Raw genomic sequence first — 25,771 nt, forward strand, 5'->3', positions numbered from 1 at the left:
TTCTTTTTCTTCTTCTTCTCCTTTTCCATCTCCTTCTCCTTCTTCTCCTCACCGAGCAGGAACAGGCTCGGGTGCGCGACACTGGCAGCCAGGAAGGCCCCGCGTCGCGAGTCTCGGGGTCACGGAGACCCCCATTCGGATAGACGGCCGTCAACTCGAGCGGCAGCGCGAGCCTCCCGGCGCGAGCCTTCGGGTCGCCGAGACCCAGGCCGAAGAGACTCCCCGACGCGGGCATCCCAGGGGTCCTACGTCACACCGACGCGCAACTTGGAGGGTGGCGTGGGGAGATTGAAAAAAAAAAAGTCAAACGCTTTGCAACTCTGTCGCAGTTTTTCCATTTTCAACGGCCGCCGAGCGACAACAGGCTCGAGCGCACGAAGCGGGGAGCCCGGACCGGCCCCGCGTCGCCAGTCTCGGGGTCACGGAGACCCCCATTCGGATAGACGGCCGTCAACTCGAGCGGCAGCGCGAGACTCCCGGCGCGAGCCTTCGGGTCGCCGAGACCCATGCCGAAGAGACTCCCCGACGCGGGCATCCCAGGGGTCCTACGTCACACCGACGCGCAACTTGGAGGGTGGCGTGGGGAGATGAAAAAAAAAAGTCAAACGCTTTGCAACTCTGTCGCAGTTTTTCCATTTTCAACGGCCGCCGAGCAACAACAGGCGCAAGCGCACGAAGCGGGGAGCCTGGACCGGCCCCGCGTCGCGAGTCTCGGGGTCGCGGAGACCCCCATTCGGATAGACGGCCTTCAACTCGAGCGGCAGCGCGAGCCTTCGGGCCGAAGAGACTCCCCGACGCGTCACACTGTTGTTCACAGCCGGACCGGCCTGGCTTCTCAGGGTCGCGAAGGTGAGACGACCGTTACTAACGATGCGTCCGGGATACAAGTCGGTATTACGCCGCGCCGTTCTCCCTGACGAGGTCACGCGATGTCACGTCAAGAGCGTTTAACCAGAAGCCAGGTTCTCCAACAGCTGTTCTCCTGTCGACAATCCTCCGAACAGGAAGAGGGCCGAGATGAAGAGGACCGAGAAGAAGAAGAAGAAGAAGAAGAAGAAGAAGAAGAAGAAGAAGAAGAAGAAGAAGACGAAGAAGACGTAGTAGAAGAAGAAGACGAAGAGGAAGACGAAGAAGAAGACGCCGACGACTGCGGCGACGAAGACTACGACCCGGTGCGCGACGCCGCTGCTGCAGATTCCTCATCGTGCACATCTTCGGAAGAAGAACAAGAAGAAGAACAAGAAGAAGAAGAAGAACAAGAAGAAGAAGAAGAAGAAGAAGAACAAGAACAAGAAGATGATGATGATGGAGTAGGACAAGGACTCGTGCAAAGAGAGACCTTCCTGTCCAAAAACGGAGAAATAACATGGTCCTCGACGCCGTACCACCGCGAGGGCCGCTCCGCCTCCGCCTCCACCTCCACCTCCACCTCCTCCTCCGCTACGCCCGTCGGGGTCCCTTCCCCGGGCCCCACGACGCACGCGACGTCCGGCGTCAGCGACGCGGTCTCGACGTTCGGCCTGTTTGTCACGCCGACGGTAGAGAACATCGTCCTGGAGATGACTAATCTGGAGGGTCGTCGGAAATACGGCGACGGCTGGAAAGGGATGGACGCGACCGACCTGCGGGCCTACGTGGGGCTGCTGATCTTGGCGGGCGTCTACAGGTCCCGGGGCGAGGCAGCCGCCAGCCTGTGGGACGCCGAGAGCGGCCGCGCGATATTCCGCGCCACGATGCCCCTGAAGGTCTTTCACACGTACTCCAGACTGCTGCGATTCGACGACCGCGAGACGAGACGCGAGAGACACGCCTCCGACAAATTGGCGGCCGTGCGAGAGGTCTGGGACGCTTGGGCGGCGAGGCTGCCGCTCCTCTACAACCCGGGGCCCGAAGTGACCGTGGACGAGCAACTGGTTCCGTTCAGAGGTTATTCTTTTTGTTATTCTTTTCGTCGTGTTTGTTATGTCGTGTATCGCAGCCGTGTATTTTTTCTCGTCGCGTTACGTGTCACGTGGCCTCGCGGGTTGACCGCCGGCATGCACCTGGCGACTCGGAGATTCTCTTATTTTGTCTTCTTTCCTGAAGATATTGTCGATGTTCACGTTTCGTCTCTTCTCCTCTATCCTCTCCCCTACCCCCCCCCCCCCCCTCAAACACGCACGCACGCGCACGCTCACACGCGACAGGCCGGTGTCCGTTCCGACAGTACATGCCCAGCAAGCCGGCGAAATACGGGATCAAGTCGTGGGTGGCGTGCGACGCCGTCTCCAGCTACGCTTGGAAGATGCAAGTCTACACCGGAAAGCCGAGCGGCGGGCTCCCGGAGAGGAACCTGGGGCTGCGGGTCGTGCTCGACGTCACCGAGGGACTGAGCGGGCGCAACTTCACGTGCGACAATTACTTCACCTCCTACGAACTGGCGCGGCGGCTCCTGGAGAGGAACGTCACCGTCGTCGGCACGGTTCGGAAGAACAAGCCGGAGCTCCCGCTCCGGCTGCTCTCGGTCAAGGGACGAGCGGCGTTCTCCTCCGTGTTCGCCTTCAAGCCCGCCGCCACTCTGGTGTCTTACGTCCCGAGGAAGAAAAACAGGAACGTGGTGCTCCTGAGCACGCGGCACTCGGAGGCGGACGTCAGCGACCGCGCGGACGGCAAACCGGTCGTCGTCCTGGACTACAACCGCAACAAAGGAGGCGTGGACAACCTGGACAAGGTGATCGGAACGTACAGCTGCAGGAGGAAGACGGCGCGCTGGCCCCTGGTCGTCTTCCACAACATCCTCGACGTCTCTTCCTACAACGCCTTTGTGATATGGCGAGAGGTCAACCCCGACTGGATGTCGGGCAAGCGGAACAAGCGGAGGGTGTTCCTCGAGCAGCTGGGAAAGGCTCTCTTGGCTCCGTAAATCGCGCGGAGGGAGCGCGTCCCTCGCACCGAGGCGTCCGCCGCGGTCGTGAAGGCCGTGAAAGCGTCCGCCGCCGCCGCCGCCGCCGCCGCCGCCGCCGCCGCCGCCGAGCCGAGAGACGTTGACAGCGACCGAGAAGACACCCGGCACGAGCGTCCGGCCGCCCCTCCGGGCCTGACCCTGCAGCAACAACAGCCACGACAACAACAACCCCAGGGTCCGGCCTCCTGTGTTGCCCAGGTCGTCGCAGCCGCCGCAGCCTCCGTGGCTCCGCTCGCGGCGAGTAAGAGGAAGAGGTGTCAGATATGCCCCAGGAACAAGGACTGTAAAACTCACGCAAAGTGCCGCGGGTGTGACAGATACATCTGCAAGGGCTGTTCACTTTTCTATTGCCCATCTTTCGCGTGCTGATGTGTGGCGGGCTGTGCGTGTACGCGTGTGCGTCTGTGGGTCTTGTTCTTCATCATCATCTTCTTCTTCTTCTTCTTCTTCTTCTTCTTCTTCTCATCACCGAGCAGGAGCAGGTTTCGATAACACAAACGGAGGGAGCGTGTCAGTTCAGCGTTGCGAGTCCCAGGGTCACGAGGACCCCGATCGGAGAGACGGCCCTCGACGCGAGCGGCAGCGCGGCGACCCCCCCCGGCGCGAGCCTTCGGGTCGCAGAGACCCACGCCGAAGAGACTCCCCAACGTGGGCGGTCCCAGGGGTCCTACGTCACACCGTTGGGCAACTTGGAGCGGGTGTGACAAATACATCTGCAAGGGCTGTTCGCTTTTCTGTTGCCCTTCGTGCGCGTGCTGATGTGTGGCGGGCTGTGCGTATGCACGTGTGCGTGTGCGTCTGTGTGTTTGAAGCAGGGTATCGCGACGAGCGTTTGTCAAATCGCTGCAAAAAAACGCTCACAGCAAACAGCATGGGGAAGCAGGGACAACACAAGGGTTAAATATTTTTTTTTGTAAAAATGTTTTAATATTATTTTCATTTATGTGCGCAGCAGGATATGCGCCGCAGGATGTGCGCCCCACAGAATTTGCGCCCCACAGGATGTGCAAGGACAGTTTTTTTATTAATTTCATTTAAAAAAAAAATTGTAATTTGTTTTTAATATTATTTTTATTTATGTGCGCAGCAGGATGTGCGCCGCATGATGTGCAACCCAAAGAATGTGCAAGGAGAGTTTTTTTATTAATTTGATTTAAAAAAAAAAAATTATTTTTTGTTTTTATTATTATTTTTATTCATGTGAGCAGCAGGATGTGCGCCCCACAGAATTTGCACCCCACAGAATGTGCAAGCAAAGTTTTTTTATTAATTTGATTTAAATATTTTTTTTTGTAAAAATGTTTTAATATTATTTTTATTTATGTGCGCAGCAGGATATGCGCCGCAGGATGTGCGCCCCACAGAATTTGCACCCCACAGGATGTGCAAGGACAGTTTTTTTATTAATTTGATTTAAAAAAAAAAATTGTAATTTGTTTTTAATATTATTTTTATTTATGTGCGCAGCAGGATGTGCGCCCCACAGAATTTGCGCCCCACAGGATGTGCAAGGACAGTTTTTTTATTAATTTGATTTAAAAAAAAAAATTGTAATTTGTTTTTAATATTATTTTTATTCATGTGCGCAGCAGGATGTGCGATGCAGGATGTGCGCCCCACAGAATGTGCAAGCACAGTTTTTTTATTAATTTGATTTAAATATTTTTTTTTGTAAAAATGTTTTAACATTATTTTTATTCATATGCGCAGCAGGATGTGCGCCGCAGGATTTGCGCCGCAGGATTTGCGCCCCAGAGAATTTGCGCCCCACAGGATGTGCAAACACAGTTTTTTTATTAATTTGATTTAAATATTTTTTTTTGTAAAAATGTTTTAATATTATTTTTATTTATGTGAGCAGCAGGATGTGCGCTGCAGGATGTACGCCCCACATAATTTGCGCCCCACAGGATGTGCAAGCACAGTCTTTTTATTAATTTGATTTAAATATTTTATTTATGTGCGCAGCAGGATGTGCGCCGCAGGATGTGCGCCCCACAGAATTTTGCGCCCCACAGAATTTGCGCCCCACAGGATGTGCAAGCACAGTTTTTTTATTAATTTGATTTAAATATTTTTTTTTGTAAAAATGTTTTAATATTATTTTTATTTATCTGCGCAGCAGAATTTGCGCCCCACAGAATGTGCAAGCACAGTTTTTTTATTCGTTTGATTTAAATATTTTTTTTTGTAAAAATGTTTTAATATTATTTAAATTTATGTGCGTAGCAGGATGTGCGCCGCAGGATGTGCGCCCCACAGAAAATGCGCCCCAAAGGATGTGCAAGCACAGTTTTTTTATTAATTTGATTTAAAAAAAAAATTGTAAATTTTTTTTTATATTATTGTGCGCAGCTGGATGTGCGCCACAGGATGTGCGCCCCACAGAATTTGTAAGGACAGTTTTTATATTAATTCGATTTAAAAAAAAAATTGTAATTTGTTTTTAATATTCTTTTTATTTATGTGCGCAGCAGGATGTGCGCCCCACAGAATATTTTTTTTTGTAAAAATGTTTTAATATTATTTTTATTTATGTGCGCAGCAGGATATGCGCCGCAGGATGTGCGCCCCACAGAATTTGCACCCCACAGGATGTGCAAGGACAGTTTTTTTATTAATTTGATTTAAAAAAAAAAATTGTAATTTGTTTTTAATATTATTTTTATTTATGTGCGCAGCAGGATGTGCGCCCCACAGAATTTGCGCCCCACAGGATGTGCAAGGACAGTTTTTTTATTAATTTGATTTAAAAAAAAAAATTGTAATTTGTTTTTAATATTATTTTTATTCATGTGCGCAGCAGGATGTGCGATGCAGGATGTGCGCCCCACAGAATGTGCAAGCACAGTTTTTTTATTAATTTGATTTAAATATTTTTTTTTGTAAAAATGTTTTAACATTATTTTTATTCATATGCGCAGCAGGATGTGCGCCGCAGGATTTGCGCCGCAGGATTTGCGCCCCAGAGAATTTGCGCCCCACAGGATGTGCAAACACAGTTTTTTTATTAATTTGATTTAAATATTTTTTTTTGTAAAAATGTTTTAATATTATTTTTATTTATGTGAGCAGCAGGATGTGCGCTGCAGGATGTACGCCCCACATAATTTGCGCCCCACAGGATGTGCAAGCACAGTCTTTTTATTAATTTGATTTAAATATTTTATTTATGTGCGCAGCAGGATGTGCGCCGCAGGATGTGCGCCCCACAGAATTTTGCGCCCCACAGAATTTGCGCCCCACAGGATGTGCAAGCACAGTTTTTTTATTAATTTGATTTAAATATTTTTTTTTGTAAAAATGTTTTAATATTATTTTTATTTATGTGCGCAGCAGGATGTGCGCCGCAGGATGTGCGCCCCACAGAATTTGCGCCTCACAGAATGTGCAAGCACAGTTTTTTTATTAATTTGATTTAAATATTTTTTTTTGTAAAAGTTTTGTAATATAATTTTTATTTATGTGCGCAGCAGGATGTGCGCCCCACAGAATTTGCGCCCCACAGGATGTGCAAGGACAGTTTTTTTATTAATTTGATTTAAATATTTTTTTTGTAAAAATGTTTTAATATTATTTTTATGTATGTGCGCAGCAGGATGTGCGCCGCAGGATGTGCGCCCCACAGAATTTGCGCCCCACAGGATGTGCAAGCACAGTTTTTTTATTAATTTGATTTAAATATAAAAAAATTGTAATTTCTTTTTAATATTACTTTTTATAATGTGCGCAGCAGGATGTCCGCTGCAGGATGTGCGCCCCACAGAATTTGCGCCCCACAGGATGTGCAAGCACAGTTTTTTTATTCATTTGATTTAAATATTTTTTTTTGTAAAAATGTTTTAATATTATTTAAATTTATGTGCGTAGCAGGATGTGCGCCGCAGGATGTGCGCCCCACAGAAGATGCGCCCCACAGGATGTGCAAGCACAGTTTTTTTATTAATTTGATTTAAAAAAATTTTTTTGTAAAAATGTTTTAATATTATTTTTATTCATGTGCGCAGCAGGATGTGCGCTGCAGGATGTGCGCCCCACATAATTTGCGCCCCACAGGATGTGCAAGCACATTTTTTTATTAATTTGATTTAAATATTTTTTTTTGTAAAAATGTTTTAATATTATTTAAATTTATGTGCGTAGCAGGATGTGCGCCGCAGGATGTGCGCCCCACAGAAGATGCGCCCCACAGGATGTGCAAGCACAGTTTTTTTATTAATTTGACTTAAATATTTTTTTTTGTAAAAATGTTTTAATATTATTTAAATTTATGTGCGCAGCAGGATGTGCGCCGCAGGATGTGCGCCCCACAGAATTTGAGCCCCACAGAATTTGCGCCCCAAAGGATGTGCAAGCACAGTTTTTTTATTAATTTGATTTAAAAAAAAAAAATTTTAATTTGTTTTCAATATTATTTTTATTTATCTGCGCAGCAGGATGTGCGCAGCAGGATGTGCGCCGCAAGATGTGCGCCCCACATAATTTGCGCCCCACAGGATGTGCAAGGACAGTTTTTTTATTAATTTGATTTAAATATTTTTTTTGTAAAAATGTTTTAATATTATTTTTATTTGTGTGCACAGCAGGATGTGCGCCGAAGGATGTGCGCCCCACAGAATTTGCGCCCCACAGGATATGCAAGAACAGTTTTTTTATTAATTTGATTGAAATATTATTTTTTGTAAATTTTTTTAAACATTATTTTTATTTGTATGTGCAGCAGGATGTGCGCCGCAGGATGTGCGCCCCACACAATTTGCGCCCCACAGGATGTGCAAAGACAATTTTTTTATTAATTTGATTTAAATATTTTTTTTTGTAAAAATGTTTTAATATTATTTTTATTTATGTGCGCAGCAGGATGTGCGCTGCAGGATGTGCGCCCCACAGAATTTGCACCCCACAGGATGTGCAAGGACAGTTTTTTTATTAATTTGATTTAAAAAAGAAAATTGTAATTTGTTTTTAATATTATTTTTATTAATGTGCGCAGCTGGATGTGCGATGCAGGATTTGCGCCCTACAGAATTTGCACCCCACAGGATGTGCAAGGACAGTTTTTTTATGAATTTGATTTAAAAAAGAAAATTGTAATTTGTTTTTAATATTATTTTTATTAATGTGCGCAGCTGGATGTGCGATGCAGGATTTGCGCCCTACATAATTTGCGCCCCACAGGATGTGCAAGGACAGTTTTTCTATTAATTTGATTTAAATATTTTTTTTTGTAAAAATGTTTTAACATTATTTTTATTTATGTGCACAGCAGGATGTGCGCCCCACAGGATGTGCAAGGACAGTTTTTTATTAATTTGATTTAAAAAAAATTTTTTGTAAAAAAGTTTTAATATTATTTTTATTCATGTGTAAAAATAATATTAAAACATTTTTACAAAAAAAAATATTTAAATCAAATTAATAAAAAACCTGTGCTTGCACATCCTGTGGGACGCAAATTCTGTGGGGCGCACATCCTGCTGCGCACACAAATAAAAATAATATTAAAACATTTTTACAAAAAAAATATTTAAATCCAATTGATAAAAAAACTGTCCTTGCACATCCTGTGGGGCGCAAATTATGTGGGGCGCACATCCTGTGGCGCACATCCTGCTGCTCAAATAAATAAAAATAATAATAAAAACAAATCACAATTTTTTTTTTTTAAATCACATTAATAAAAAAACTGTCCTTGCACATCCTGTGGGGCGCAAATTATGTGGGGCGCACATCCTGCAGCGCACATCCTGCTGCGCACATAAATAAAAATAATATTAAAACTTTTTTACAAAAAAAAATATTTAAATCAAATTAATAGAAAAATGTGCTTGCACATCCTGTGGGGCGCAAATTCTGTGGGGCGCACATCCTGCGGCGCACATCCTGCTGCGCACATAAATAAAAATGATATTAAAACATTTTTACAAAAAAAATATTTAAATCAAATTAATAAAAAAACTGTCCTTGCACATCCTGTGGGGCAAAAATTCTGTGGGGCGCACATCCTGCGGCACACATCCTGCTGCGCACATAAATAAAAATAATATTAAAACATTTTTACAAAAAAAAATATTTAAATCAAATTAATAAAAAAAACTGTGCTTGCACATCCTGTGGGGCGCAAATTCTGTGGGGCGCACATCCTGCGGCGCACATCCTGCTGCGCACATAAATAAAAATAATATTAAAAACAAATTACAATTTTTTTTTTTAAATCAAATTAATAAAAAAACTGTCCTTGCACATCCTGTGGGGCGCAAATTCTGTGGGGCGCACATCCTGCGGCGCACATCCTGCTGCGCACATAAATAAAAATAATATTAAAACATTTTTACAAAAAAATATATTTAAATCAAATTAATAAAAAAACTGTCCTTGCACATCCTGTGGGGCGCAAATTATGTGGGGCGCACATCCTGCTGCGCACATAAATAAAAATAATATTAAAACATTTTTACAAAAAAAAATATTTAAATCAAATTAATAAAAAAACTGTGCTTGAACATCCTGTGGGGCGCAAATTCTGTGGGGTGCACATCCTGCAGCGCACATCCTGCTGTGCACATAAATAAAAATAATATTAAAAACAAATTACAATTTTCTTTTTTTTTAAATCAAATTAATAAAAAAACTGTCCTTGCACATCCTGTGGGGCGCCAATTCTGTGGGGTGCAAATTCTGTGGGGCGCACATCCTGTGGCGCACATCCTGCTGCGCACATAAATAAAAATAATATTAAAAACAAATTACAATTTTTTTTTTTAAATCAAATTAATAAAAAAACTGTCCTTGCACATCCTGTGGGGCGCAAATTCTGTGGGGCGCACATCCTGCGGCGCACATCCTGCTGCGCACATAAATAAAAATGATATTAAAACATTTTTACAAAAAAAATATTTAAATCAAATTAATAAAAAAACTGTCCTTGCACATCCTGTGGGGCAAAAATTCTGTGGGGCGCACATCCTGCGGCACACATCCTGCTGCGCACATAAATAAAAATAATATTAAAACATTTTTACAAAAAAAAATATTTAAATCAAATTAATAAAAAAAACTGTGCTTGCACATCCTGTGGGGCGCAAATTCTGTGGGGCGCACATCCTGCGGCGCACATCCTGCTGCGCACATAAATAAAAATAATATTAAAACATTTTTACAAAAAAATATATTTAAATCAAATTAATAAAAAAACTGTCCTTGCACATCCTGTGGGGCGCAAATTATGTGGGGCGCACATCCTGCTGCGCACATAAATAAAAATAATATTAAAACATTTTTACAAAAAAAAATATTTAAATCAAATTAATAAAAAAACTGTGCTTGAACATCCTGTGGGGCGCAAATTCTGTGGGGTGCACATCCTGCAGCGCACATCCTGCTGCGCACATAAATAAAAATAATATTAAAAACAAATTACAATTTTCTTTTTTTTTAAATCAAATTAATAAAAAAACTGTCCTTGCACATCCTGTGGGGCGCCAATTCTGTGGGGCGCACATCCTGCGGCACACATCCTGCTGCGCACATTAATAAAAATAATATTAAAACAAATTTACAATTTTTTTTTAAAAATCAAATTAATAAAAAAACTGTCCTTGCATATCCTGTGGGGCGCAAATTCTGTGGGGCGCACAGTCTGCGGCGCACATCCTGCTGCCCACATTAACAAAAATAATATTAAAACATTTTTACAAAAAAAAAATATTTAAATCAAATAATAAAAAACTGTGCTTGCACATCCTGTGGGGCGCAAATTCTGTAGGGCGCACATCCTGCGGCGCACATCCTGCTGCGCACATAAATCAAAATAATATTAAAACATTTTTACAAAAAAAATTTTTTAAATCAAATTAATAAAAAAACTGTGCTTGCACATCCTTTGGGGCGCAAATTATGTGGGGCGCACATCCTGCAGCGCACATCCTGCTGCGCACATAAAAAAAAAAATAATATTAAAAACAATTTACAAAAAAAAAATATTTAAATCAAATAATAAAAAACTGTGCTTGCACATCCTGTGGGGCGCAAATTCTGTAGGGCGCACATCCTGCGGCGCACATCCTGCTGCGCACATAAATAAAAATGATATTAAAACATTTTTACAAAAAAAATATTTAAATCAAATTAATAAAAAAACTGTCCTTGCACATCCTGTGGGGCAAAAATTCTGTGGGGCGCACATCCTGCGGCACACATCCTGCTGCGCACATAAATAAAAATAATATTAAAACATTTTTACAAAAAAAAATATTTAAATCAAATTAATAAAAAAAACTGTGCTTGCACATCCTGTGGGGCGCAAATTCTGTGGGGCGCACATCCTGCGGCGCACATCCTGCTGCGCACATAAATAAAAATAATATTAAAAACAAATTACAATTTTTTTTTTTAAATCAAATTAATAAAAAAACTGTCCTTGCACATCCTGTGGGGCGCAAATTCTGTGGGGCGCACATCCTGCGGCGCACATCCTGCTGCGCACATAAATAAAAATAATATTAAAACATTTTTACAAAAAAATATATTTAAATCAAATTAATAAAAAAACTGTCCTTGCACATCCTGTGGGGCGCAAATTATGTGGGGCGCACATCCTGCTGCGCACATAAATAAAAATAATATTAAAACATTTTTACAAAAAAAAATATTTAAATCAAATTAATAAAAAAACTGTGCTTGAACATCCTGTGGGGCGCAAATTCTGTGGGGTGCACATCCTGCAGCGCACATCCTGCTGCGCACATAAATAAAAATAATATTAAAAACAAATTACAATTTTCTTTTTTTTTAAATCAAATTAATAAAAAAACTGTCCTTGCACATCCTGTGGGGCGCCAATTCTGTGGGGCGCACATCCTGCGGCACACATCCTGCTGCGCACATTAATAAAAATAATATTAAAACAAATTTACAATTTTTTTTTAAAAATCAAATTAATAAAAAAACTGTCCTTGCATATCCTGTGGGGCGCAAATTCTGTGGGGTGCAAATTCTGTGGGGCGCACATCCTGTGGCGCACATCCTGCTGCGCACATAAATAAAAATAATATTAAAACATTTTTACAAAAAAAAATATTTAAATATAACTAATAAAAAACCTTGCTTGCACATCCTGTGGGGCGCAAATTCTTTGGGGCGCACATCCTGCGGCGCACATCCTGCTGCGCACATAAATAAAAATAATATTAAAAACAAATTACAATTTTTTTTTTTTAAATCAAATTAATAAAAAAACTGTCCTTGAACATCCTGTGGGGCGCAAATACTGTGGGGCGCACATCCTGCTGTGCACATGAATAAAAATAATATTAAAACATTTTTACAAAAAAAAATATTTAAATCAAATTAATAAAAAAACTGTGCTTGCACATCCTGTGGGGCGCAAATTCTGTGGGGCGCACATGCTGCGGCGCACATCCTGCTGCGCACATAAATAAAAATAATATTAAAACATTTTTACAAAAAAAAATATTTAAATCAAATTAATAAAAAAATGTGCTTGCACATCCTGTGGGGCGCAAATTATGTGGGGCGCACATCCTGCAGCGCACATCCTTCTGCGCACATAAATAAAAATAATATTAAAAACAAATTACAATTTTTTTTTTTTAAATCAAATTAATAAAAAAACTGTCCTTGCACATCCTGTGGGGCGCACATCCTGCAGCATACATCCTGCTGCGCATATAAATAAAAATAATATTAAAAACAATTTACAATTTTTTTTTTTTTAAATCAAATTAATAAAAAAACTGTGCTTGCACATCCTGTGGGGCGCAAATTCTGTGGGGCGCACATCCTGCGGCGCAAATCCTGCTGCGCACATAAATAAAAATAATATTAAAACATTTTTACAAAAAAAATATTTAAATCAAATTAATAAAAAAAACTGTCCTTGCACATCCTGTGGGGCGCAAATTCTGTGGGGCGCACATCCTGCGGCGCACATCCTGCTGCGAACATAAATAAAAATAAAATAAAACATTTTTACAAAAAAAAATATTTAAATCAAATTAATAAAAAAACTGTGCTTGCACATCCTGTGGGGCGCAAATTCTGTGGGGCGCACATGAATAAAAATAATATTAAAACATTTTTACAAAAAAAAATATTTAAATCAAATTAATAAAAAAACTGTGCTTGCACATCCTGTGGGGCGCACATCCTGCAGCGCACATCCTGCTGCGCACATAAATAAAAATAATATTAAAAACAAATTACAATTTTTTTTTTAAATCAAATTAATAAAAAAACTGTCCTTGCACATCCTGTGGGGCGCAAATTCTGTGGGGTGCACATCCTGTGGGGCGCAAATTCTGGGGGGCGCACATTCTGCGGCAGACATCCTGCTGCGCACATCCTGCTGAGCACATAAATAAAAATAATATTAAAACATTTTTACAAAAAAAATATTTAAATCAAATTAATAAAAAAACTGTCCTTGCACATCCTGTGGGGCGCAAATTATGTGGGGCGCACATCATGCGGCGCACATCCTGCTGCGCACCTAAATAAAAATAATATTAAAAACAAATTACAATTTTTTTTTTTAAATCAAATTAATAAAAAAACTGTCCTTGCACATCCTGTGGGGCGCAAATTATGTGGGGCGCACATCCTGCGGCGCACATCCTGCTGCGCACATAAATAAAAATAATATTAAAACATTTTTACAAAAAAAAATATTTAAATATAACTAATAAAAAACCTTGCTTGCACATCCTGTGGGGCGCAAATTCTGTGGGGCGCACATCCTGCGGCGCACATAAATAAAAATAATATTAAAAACAAATTTACAAGTTTATTTTTTTAAATCAAATTAATAAAAAAACTGTGCTTGCACATCCTGTGGGGAGCAAATTCTGTGGGGCGCACATCCTGCGGCGCACATCCTGCTGCGCACATAAAAAAAAATAATATTAAAACATTTTTAGAAAAAAAAATATTTAAATCAAATTAATAAAAAAACTGTCCTTGCACATCCTGTGGGGCGCAAATTCTGTGGGGCGCACATCCTGCGGCGCAAATCCTGCTGCGCACATAAATAAAAATAATATTAAAACATTTTTACAAAAAAAAATATTTAAATCAAATTAATAAAAAAACTGTCCTTGCACATCCTGTGGGGCGCAAATTCTGTGGGGCGCACATCCTGCAGCGCACATCCTGCTGCGCACATAAATAAAAAAAATATTAAAACATTTTTACAAAACAAAATATTTAAATCAAATTAATAAAAAAACTGTGCTTGAACATCCTGTGGGGCGCCAATTCTGTGGGGCGCACATCCTGTTGCGCAAATCGAGCTGCGCAAATTAATGAAAATAATATTAAAAACAATTTACAATTATTTTTTTTTAAATCAAATTAATAAAAAAACTGTGCTTGTACATCCTGTGGGGCGCAAATTATGTGGGGCGCACATCATGCAGCACACATCCTGCTGCGCACATAAATAAAAATAATATTAAAAACAAATTACAATTTTTTTTTTTAAATCAAATTAATAAAAAAACTTTGCTTGCACATCCTGTGGGGCGCAAATTCTGTGGGGCGCACATCCTGCGGCACACTTCCTGCTAAGCACATAAATAAAAATAATATTAAAACATTTTTACAAAAAAAAAATATTTAAATCAAATTAATAAAAAAACTGTGCTTGCACATTCTGTGGGGCGCACATCCTGTGGGGCGCAAATTCTGGGGGGCGCACATCCTGCGGCACACATCCTGCTGCGCACATAAATAAAAATAATATTAAAATGTTTTTTCAAAAAAAAAAATTTAAATATAACTAATAAAAAACCTTGCTTGCACATCCTGTGGGGCGCAAATTATGTGGGGCGCACATCCTGCGGCGCACATCCTGCTGCGCACATAAATAAAAATAATATTAAAAACAATTATTTTTTTTTAAATCAAATTAATAAAAAAACTGTCCTTGCACATCCTGTGGGGCGCAAATTCTGTGGGGCGCACATCCTGTGGGGCGCAAATTCTGTGGGGCGCACATCCTGCGGCGCACATCCTGCTGCGCACATAAATAAAAATAATATTAAAACATTTTTCCAAAAAAAAAATATTGAAATCAAATTAATAAAAAAATGTGCTTGCACATCCTGTGGGGCGCAAATTCTGTGGGGCGCACATCCTGCAGCGCACATAAATAAAAATAATATTAAAAACAAATTACAATTTTTTTTTTTAAATCAAATTAATAAAAAAACTGTCCTTGCACATCCTGTGGGGCGCAAGTTCTGTGGGGCGCACATCCTGCGGCGCACATCCTGCTGCGCACATAAATAAAAATAATATTAAAACATTTTTCCAAAAAAAAAATATTTAAATCAAATTAATAAAAAAACTGTGCTTGCACATTCTGTGGGGCGCAAATTCTGTGGGGCGCACATCCTGTGGGGCGCAAATACTGTGGGGCGCACATCCTGCTGCGCACATAAATAAAAATAATATTAAAAACAAATTACAATTTTTTTTTTTTAAATCAAATTAATTAAAAAACTGTCCTTGAACATCCTGTGGGGCGTACATCCTGCGGCGCACATCGTGCTGCGCACATAAATAAAAATAATATTAAAAACAAATTACAATTTTTTTTTTTAAATCAAATTAATAAAAAAACTGTGCTTGCACATCCTGTGGGGCGCAAATTATGTGGGGCGCACATCCTGCGGCGCACATCCTGCTGTGCACATAAATAAAAATAATATTAAAATATTTTTACAAAAAAAAATATTCAAATCAAATTAATAAAAAAACTGTGCTTGCACATCCTGTGGGGCGCAAATTCTGTGGGGCGCACATCCTGCGGCGCACATCCTGCTGCGCACATAAATAAAAATAATATTAAAACATTTTTACAAAAAAAAATATTTAAATCAAATTAATAAAAAAACTGTGCTTGCACATCCTGTGGGGCGCAAATTCTGTGGGGCACACATCCTGAGGCGCACATCCAGGTGTGCACATTAAAAAAGATAATTTTTTTTTTTAAATCAAATTAAAAAAAAAACTGTGCTTGCACATCCTGTGGGGCGCAAATTAAGTGGGGCGCACATCCTGCGGCGCACATCCTGCTGCGCACATGAATAAAAATAATATTAAAAACAATTTACATTTTTTTTTTTTAAATCAAATTAATAAAAAAACTGTGCTTGCACATCCTGTGGGGCGCAAATTCTGTGGGGCGCAAATTCTGTGGGGCGCATATCCTGCGGCGCACATCCTGGTGCGCAAATAAATAAAAATAAAATTAAAAAAAATTTACAATTTTTTTTTTTTTAAATCAAATTAATAAAAAAAATGTGCTTGCACATCCTGTGGGGCGCAAATTCTATGGGGCGCACATCCTGCTGCGCACATAAATAAAAATAATATTAAAACATTTTTACAAAAAAAAATATTTAAATATAACTAATAAAAAACCTTGCTTGCACATCCTGTGGGGCGCAAATTACGTGGGGCGCACATCCTGCAGCGCACATCCTGCTGCGCACATCCTGCTGCGCACATAAATAAAAATGATATTAAAACATTTTTACAAAAAAAAATATTTAAATCAAATTAATAAAAAAACTGTGCTTGCACATCCTGTGGGGCGCAAATTCTGTAGGGCGCACATCCTGCGGCGCACATCCTGCTGCGCACATGAATAAAAATAATATTAAAAACAATTTACATTTTTTTTTTTTAAATCAAATTAATAAAAAAACTGTGCTTGCACATCCTGTGGGGCGCAAATTCTGTGGGGCGCAAATTCTGTGGGGCGCATATCCTGCGGCGCACATCCTGGTGCGCAAATAAATAAAAATAAAATTAAAAAAAATTTACAATTTTTTTTTTTTTAAATCAAATTAATAAAAAAAATGTGCTTGCACATTCTGTGGGTAGCAAATTCTGTGGGCCGCAAATCCTGCGGCGCACATCCTGCTGCGCACATAAATAAAAATAATATTAAAAACGACTTACAATTTTTTTTTTAAATCAAATTAATAAAAAAACTGTCCTTGCACATCCTGTGGGGCGCAAATTCTGTGGGGCGTAAATCCTGCGGCGCACATCCTGCTGCGCATATAAATAAAAATAATGTTAAAACATTTTTACAAAAAAAAATATTTAAATCAAATTAATAAAAAAACTGTGCTTGCACATCCTGTGGGGCGCAAATTACGTGGGGCGCACATCCTGCAGCGCACATCCAGCTGCGCACATCCTGCTGCGCACATAAATAAAAATAATATTAAAACATTTTTACAAAAAAAAATATTTAAATCAAATTAATAAAAAAACTGTGCTTGCACATCCTGTGGGGCGCAAATTCTGTGGGGCGCAAATTCTGTGGGGCGCATATCCTGCGGCGCACATCCTGGTGCGCAAATAAATAAAAATAAAATTAAAAAAAATTTACAATTTTTTTTTTTTTAAATCAAATTAATAAAAAAAATGTGCTTGCACATCCTGTGGGGCGCAAATTCTGTGGGGCGCACATCCTGCTGCGCACATAAATAAAAATAATATTAAAACATTTTTACAAAAAAAAATATTTAAATATAACTAATAAAAAACCTTGCTTGCACATCCTGTGGGGCGCAAATTACGTGGGGCGCACATCCTGCAGCGCACATCCTGCTGCGCACATCCTGCTGCGCACATAAATAAAAATAATATTAAAACATTTTTACAAAAAAAAATATTTAAATCAAATTAATAAAAAAACTGTGCTTGCACATCCTGTGGGGCGCAAATTCTGTAGGGCGCACATCCTGCGGCGCACATCCTGCGGCGCACATCCTGCTGCGCACATGAATAAAAATAATATTAAAAACAATTTACATTTTTTTTTTTTAAATCAAATTAATAAAAAAACTGTGCTTGCACATCCTGTGGGGCGCAAATTCTGTGGGGCGCAAATTCTGTGGGGCGCATATCCTGCGGCGCACATCCTGGTGCGCAAATAAATAAAAATAAAATTAAAAAAAATTTACAATTTTTTTTTTTTTAAATCAAATTAATAAAAAAAATGTGCTTGCACATTCTGTGGGTAGCAAATTCTGTGGGCCGCAAATCCTGCGGCGCACATCCTGCTGCGCACATAAATAAAAATAATATTAAAAACGACTTACAATTTTTTTTTTAAATCAAATTAATAAAAAAACTGTCCTTGCACATCCTGTGGGGCGCAAATTCTGTGGGGCGTAAATCCTGCGGCGCATATCCTGCTGCGCATATAAATAAAAATAATGTTAAAACATTTTTACAAAAAAAAATATTTAAATCAAATTAATAAAAAAACTGTGCTTGCACATCCTGTGGGGCGCAAATTACGTGGGGCGCACATCCTGCAGCGCACATCCAGCTGCGCACATCCTGCTGCGCACATAAGTAAAAATAATATTAAAACATTTTTACAAAAAAAAATATTTAAATCAAATTAATAAAAAAACTGTGCTTGCACATCCTGTGGGGCGCAAATTCTGTAGGGCGCACATCCTGCGGCGCACATCCTGCTGCGCATATGAATAAAAATAATATTAAAAACAATTTACATTTTTTTTTTTTTAAATCAAATTAATAAAAAAACTGTGCTTGCACATTCTGTGGGTAGCAAATTCTGTGGGCCGCAAATCCTGCGGCGCACATCCTGCTGCGCACATAAATAAAAATAATATTAAAAACGACTTACAATTTTTTTTTTAAATCAAATTAATAAAAAAACTGTCCTTGCACATCCTGTGGGGAGCAAATTCTGTGGGGCGTAAATCCTGCGGCGCACATCCTGCTGCGCATATAAATAAAAATAATGTTAAAACATTTTTACAAAAAAAAATATTTAAATCAAATTAATAAAAAAACTGTGCTTGCACATCCTGTGGGGCGCAAATTCTGTGGGGCGCAAATTCTGTGGGGCGCACATCCTGCGGCGCACATCCTGCTGCGCACATAAATTAAAATAATATTAAAAACAAATTACAATTCTTTTTTTTTTAAATCAAATTAATAAAAAAACTGTCCTTGCACATCCTGTGGGGCGCAAATTCTGTGGGGCGCACATCCTGCTGCGCACATAAATAAAAATAATATTAAAACATTTTTACAAAAAAAAATATTTAAATTAAATTAATAAAAAAACTGTGCTTGCACATCCTGTGGGGCGCAAATTCTGTGGGGCGCACATCCTGCGGCGCACATCTTGCTGCGCACATAAATAAAAATAATATTAAAACATTTTTACAAAAAAAAATATTTAAATCAAATTAATAAAAAAACTGTGCTTGCACATCCTGTGGGTAGCAAATTCTGTGGGCCGCAAATCCTGCGGCGCACATCCTGCTGCGCACATAAATAAAAATAATATTAAAAACGACTTACAATTTTTTTTTTAAATCAAATTAATAAAAAAACTGTCCTTGCACATCCTGTGGGGCGCAAATTCTGTGGGGCGTAAATCCTGCGGCGCACATCCTGCTGCGCATATAAATAAAAATAATGTTAAAACATTTTTACAAAAAAAACTATTTAAATCAAATTAATAAAAAAACTGTGCTTGCACATCCTGTGGGGCGCAAATTATGTGGGGCGCACATCCTGCGGCGCACATCCTGCGGCGCACATCCTGCTGCGCACATAAATAAAAATAATATTAAAAACAAATTACAATTTTTTTTTTTAAATCAAATTAATAAAAAAACTGTCCTTGCACATCCTGTGGGGCGCAAATTATGTTGGGCGCAAATTCTGTGGGGCGCACATCCTGCGGCGCACATCCTGCTGCGCACATAAATTAAAATAATATTAAAAACAAATTACAAATTTTTTTTTTAAATCAAATTAATAAAAAAACTGTCCTTGCACATCCTGTGGGGCACAAATTATGTGGGGCGCACATCCTGCGGCGCACATCCAGCTGCGCACATAAATACAAATAATATTAAAACATTTTTACAAAAAAAAACATTTAAATCAAATTAATAAAAAAACTGTCCTTGCACATCCTGTGGGGCGCAAATTATGTGGGGCGCACATCCTGTGGTGCGCAAATTCTGTGGGTCACACATCCTGCTGCGCACATAAATAAAAATAATATTAAAACATTTTTACAAAAAAAAATATTTAAATCAAATTAATAAAAAAACTGTGCTTGCACATCCTGTGGGGCACAAATTCTGTGGGGCGCAAATTCTGTGGGGCGCACATCCTGCGGTGCAAATCCTGCTGCGCATATAAATAAAAATAATATTAAAACATTTTTACAAAAAAAATATTTAAATCAAATTAATAAAAAAACTGTCCTTGCACATCCTGTGGGGCGCAAATTCTGTGGGGCGCAAATTCTGTGGGGTACACATCCTGCGGCGCACATCCTGCTGCGCACATAAATAAAAATAATATTAAAACATTTTTACAAAAAAAATATTTAAATCAAATTAATAAAAAAACTGTCCTTGCACATCCTGCGGCGCACATCCTGCTGCGCACATAAATAAAAATAATATTAAAAACAAATTACAATTTTTTTTTTTAAATCAAATTAATAAAAAAACTGTGCTTGCACATTCTGTGGGGCGCACATCCTGTGGGGCGCAAATTCTGGGGGGCGCACATCCTGCGGCACACATCCTGCTGCGCACATAAATAAAAATAATATTAAAATATTTTTTTAAAAAAAAAAATTTAAATATAACTAATAAAAAAACCTTGCTTGCACATCCTATGGGGCGCAAATTCTGTGGGGCGCACATCCTGCTGCGCACATAAATAAAAATAATATTAAAAACAAATTACAATTTTTTTTTAAAAATCAAATTAATAAAAAAACTGTCCTTGCACATCCTGTGGGGCGCAAATCCTGCGGCGCACATCCTGCTGCGCACATAAATAAAAATAATATTAAAAACAATTTACAATTATTTTTTTTTAAATCAAATTAATAAAAAAACTGTGCTTGCACATCCTGTGGGGCGCAAATTCTGTGGGGCGCATATCCTGCGGCGCACATCCTGCTGCGCACATAAATAAAAATAATATTAAAACATTTTTACAAAAAAAAATATTTAAATCAAATTAATAAAAAAACTGTGCTTGCACATCCTGTGGGGCGCAAATTCTGTGGGGCGCACATCCTGCGGCGCACATCCTGCTGCGCACATAAATAAAAATAATATTAAAACATTTTTACAAAAAAAAATATTTAAATATAACTAATAAAAAACCTTGCTTGCACATCCTGTGGGGCGCAAATTCTGTGGGGTGCAAATTCTGTGGGGCGCACATCATGCGGCGCACATCCAGCTGCGCACATTAATAGTAATAATATTAAAACATTTTTACAAAAAAAAATATTTAAATCAAATTAATAAAAAAACTGTGCTTGCACATCCTGTAGGGCGCAAATTCTGTGGGGCACACATCCTGAAGCGCACATCCTGCTGCGCATATAAATAAAAATAATATTAAAAACAAATTACAATTTTTTTTTTTTAATCAAATTAATAAAAAAACTGTCCTTGCACATCCTGTGGGGCGCAAATTCTGTGGGGCGCACATCCTGCGGCGCACATCCTGCTGCGCACATAAATAAAAATAATATTAAAAAAAATTTACAATTATTTTTTTTTAAATCAAATTAATAAAAAAACTGTGCTTGCACATCCTGTGGGGCGCAAATTCTGTGGGGCGCACATCCTGCGGCGCACATCCAGCTGCGCACATTAATACAAATAATATTAAAACATTTTTACAAAAAATATAATTAAATCAAATAAATAAAAAAACTGTTCTTGCACATCCTGTGGGGCGCAAATTCTGTGGGGCGCACATCCTGCGGCGCACATCCTGCTGCGCACATAAATAAAAATAATATTAAAACATTTTTACAAAAAAAAATATTTAAATCAAATTAATAAAAAAACTGTGCTTGCACATCCTGTGGGGTGCAAATTCTGTGGGGCGCACATCCTGCGGCGCACATCCTGCTGCGCACATAAATAAAAATAATATTAAAACATTTTTACAAAAAAAAATATTTAAATCAAATTAATAAAAAAACTGTGCTTGCACATCCTGTGGGGCGCAAATTCTGTGGGGCGCACATCCTGCGGCGCACATCCTGCTGCGCACATAAATAAAAATAATATTAAAACATTTTTACAAAAAAAAATATTTAAATATAACTAATAAAAAACCTTGCTTGCACATCCTGTGGGGCGCAAATTCTGTGGGGCGCACATCCTGCGGCGCACATAAATAAAAATAATATTAAAAACAAATTACAATTTTTTTTTTTAAATCAAATTAATAAAAAAACTGTGCTTGCACATCCTGTGGGGCGCAAATTCTGTGGGGCACACATCCTGCGGCGCACAATCTTCTGCGCACATAAATAAAAATAATATTAAAACATTTTTACAAAAAAAATATTTAAATCAAATTAATAAAAAAACTGTCCTTGCACATCCTGTGGGGCGCAAATTCTGTGGGGCGCACATCCTGCTGCGCACATAAATAAAAATAATATTAAAAACAAATTACAATTTTTTTTTAAAAATCAAATTAATAAAAAAACTGTCCTTGCACATCCTGTGGGGCGCAAATCCTGCGGCGCACATCCTGCTGCGCACATAAATAAAAATAATATTAAAAACAATTTACAATTATTTTTTTTTAAATCAAATTAATAAAAAAACTGTGCTTGCACATCCTGTGGGGCGCAAATTCTGTGGGGCGCATATCCTGCGGCGCACATCCTGCTGCGCACATAAATAAAAATAATATTAAAACATTTTTACAAAAAAAAATATTTAAATCAAATTAATAAAAAAACTGTGCTTGCACATCCTGTGGGGCGCAAATTCTGTGGGGCGCACATCCTGCGGCGCACATCCTGCTGCGCACATAAATAAAAATAATATTAAAACATTTTTACAAAAAAAAATATTTAAATATAACTAATAAAAAACCTTGCTTGCACATCCTGTGGGGCGCAAATTCTGTGGGGTGCAAATTCTGTGGGGCGCACATCATGCGGCGCACATCCAGCTGCGCACATTAATAGTAATAATATTAAAACATTTTTACAAAAAAAAATATTTAAATCAAATTAATAAAAAAACTGTGCTTGCACATCCTGTAGGGCGCAAATTCTGTGGGGCACACATCCTGAAGCGCACATCCTGCTGCGCATATAAATAAAAATAATATTAAAAACAAATTACAATTTTTTTTTTTTAATCAAATTAATAAAAAAACTGTCCTTGCACATCCTGTGGGGCGCAAATTCTGTGGGGCGCACATCCTGCGGCGCACATCCTGCTGCGCACATAAATAAAAATAATATTAAAAAAAATTTACAATTATTTTTTTTTAAATCAAATTAATAAAAAAACTGTGCTTGCACATCCTGTGGGGCGCAAATTCTGTGGGGCGCACATCCTGCGGCGCACATCCAGCTGCGCACATTAATACAAATAATATTAAAACATTTTTACAAAAAATATAATTAAATCAAATAAATAAAAAAACTGTTCTTGCACATCCTGTGGGGCGCAAATTCTGTGGGGCGCACATCCTGCGGCGCACATCCTGCTGCGCACATAAATAAAAATAATATTAAAACATTTTTACAAAAAAAAATATTTAAATCAAATTAATAAAAAAACTGTGCTTGCACATCCTGTGGGGTGCAAATTCTGTGGGGCGCACATCCTGCGGCGCACATCCTGCTGCGCACATAAATAAAAATAATATTAAAACATTTTTACAAAAAAAAATATTTAAATCAAATTAATAAAAAAACTGTGCTTGCACATCCTGTGGGGCGCAAATTCTGTGGGGCGCACATCCTGCGGCGCACATCCTGCTGCGCACATAAATAAAAATAATATTAAAACATTTTTACAAAAAAAAATATTTAAATATAACTAATAAAAAACCTTGCTTGCACATCCTGTGGGGCGCAAATTCTGTGGGGCGCACATCCTGCGGCGCACATAAATAAAAATAATATTAAAAACAAATTACAATTTTTTTTTTTAAATCAAATTAATAAAAAAACTGTGCTTGCACATCCTGTGGGGCGCAAATTCTGTGGGGCACACATCCTGCGGCGCACAATCTTCTGCGCACATAAATAAAAATAATATTAAAACATTTTTACAAAAAAAATATTTAAATCAAATTAATAAAAAAACTGTCCTTGCACATCCTGTGGGGCGCAAATTCTGTGGGGCGCACATCCTGCTGCGCACATAAATAAAAATAATATTAAAAACAAATTACAATTTTTTTTTAAAAATCAAATTAATAAAAAAACTGTCCTTGCACATCCTGTGGGGCGCAAATCCTGCGGCGCACATCCTGCTGCGCACATAAATAAAAATAATATTAAAACATTTTTACAAAAAAAAATATTTAAATCAAATTAATAAAAAAACTGTGCTTGCACATCCTGTGGGGCGCAAATTCTGTGGGGCGCATATCCTGCGGCGCACATCCTGCTGCGCACATAAATAAAAATAATATTAAAACATTTTTACAAAAAAAAATATTTAAATCAAATTAATAAAAAAACTGTGCTTGCACATCCTGTGGGGCGCAAATTCTGTGGGGCGCACATCCTGCGGCGCACATCCTGCTGCGCACATAAATAAAAATAATATTAAAACATTTTTACAAAAAAAAATATTTAAATATAACTAATAAAAAACCTTGCTTGCACATCCTGTGGGGCGCAAATTCTGTGGGGTGCAAATTCTGTGGGGCGCACATCATGCGGCGCACATCCAGCTGCGCACATTAATAGTAATAATATTAAAACATTTTTACAAAAAAAAATATTTAAATCAAATTAATAAAAAAACTGTGCTTGCACATCCTGTAGGGCGCAAATTCTGTGGGGCACACATCCTGAAGCGCACATCCTGCTGCGCATATAAATAAAAATAATATTAAAAACAAATTACAATTTTTTTTTTTTAATCAAATTAATAAAAAAACTGTCCTTGCACATCCTGTGGGGCGCAAATTCTGTGGGGCGCACATCCTGCGGCGCACATCCTGCTGCGCACATAAATAAAAATAATATTAAAAAAAATTTACAATTATTTTTTTTTAAATCAAATTAATAAAAAAACTGTGCTTGCACATCCTGTGGGGCGCAAATTCTGTGGGGCGCACATCCTGCGGCGCACATCCAGCTGCGCACATTAATACAAATAATATTAAAACATTTTTACAAAAAATATAATTAAATCAAATAAATAAAAAAACTGTTCTTGCACATCCTGTGGGGCGCAAATTCTGTGGGGCGCACATCCTGCGGCGCACATCCTGCTGCGCACATAAATAAAAATAATATTAAAACATTTTTACAAAAAAAAATATTTAAATCAAATTAATAAAAAAACTGTGCTTGCACATCCTGTGGGGTGCAAATTCTGTGGGGCGCACATCCTGCGGCGCACATCCTGCTGCGCACATAAATAAAAATAATATTAAAACATTTTTACAAAAAAAAATATTTAAATCAAATTAATAAAAAAACTGTGCTTGCACATCCTGTGGGGCGCAAATTCTGTGGGGCGCACATCCTGCGGCGCACATCCTGCTGCGCACATAAATAAAAATAATATTAAAACATTTTTACAAAAAAAAATATTTAAATATAACTAATAAAAAACCTTGCTTGCACATCCTGTGGGGCGCAAATTCTGTGGGGCGCACATCCTGCGGCGCACATAAATAAAAATAATATTAAAAACAAATTACAATTTTTTTTTTTAAATCAAATTAATAAAAAAACTGTGCTTGCAC

General features: G+C 38.7%; 1 pseudogene; it reads left to right on the forward strand.

The window, feature by feature from the left end:
* The first annotated feature begins 587 nt into the window (after positions 1-587).
* The window catches only part of LOC128446373 (piggyBac transposable element-derived protein 3-like), a 132,581-nt pseudogene continuing 107,397 nt past the window's right edge, over positions 588-25,771 (forward strand).

This window comes from Pleuronectes platessa, chromosome 8, assembly GCF_947347685.1.
Source record: "Pleuronectes platessa chromosome 8, fPlePla1.1, whole genome shotgun sequence".
Lineage (NCBI taxonomy): Eukaryota > Metazoa > Chordata > Actinopteri > Pleuronectiformes > Pleuronectidae > Pleuronectes > Pleuronectes platessa.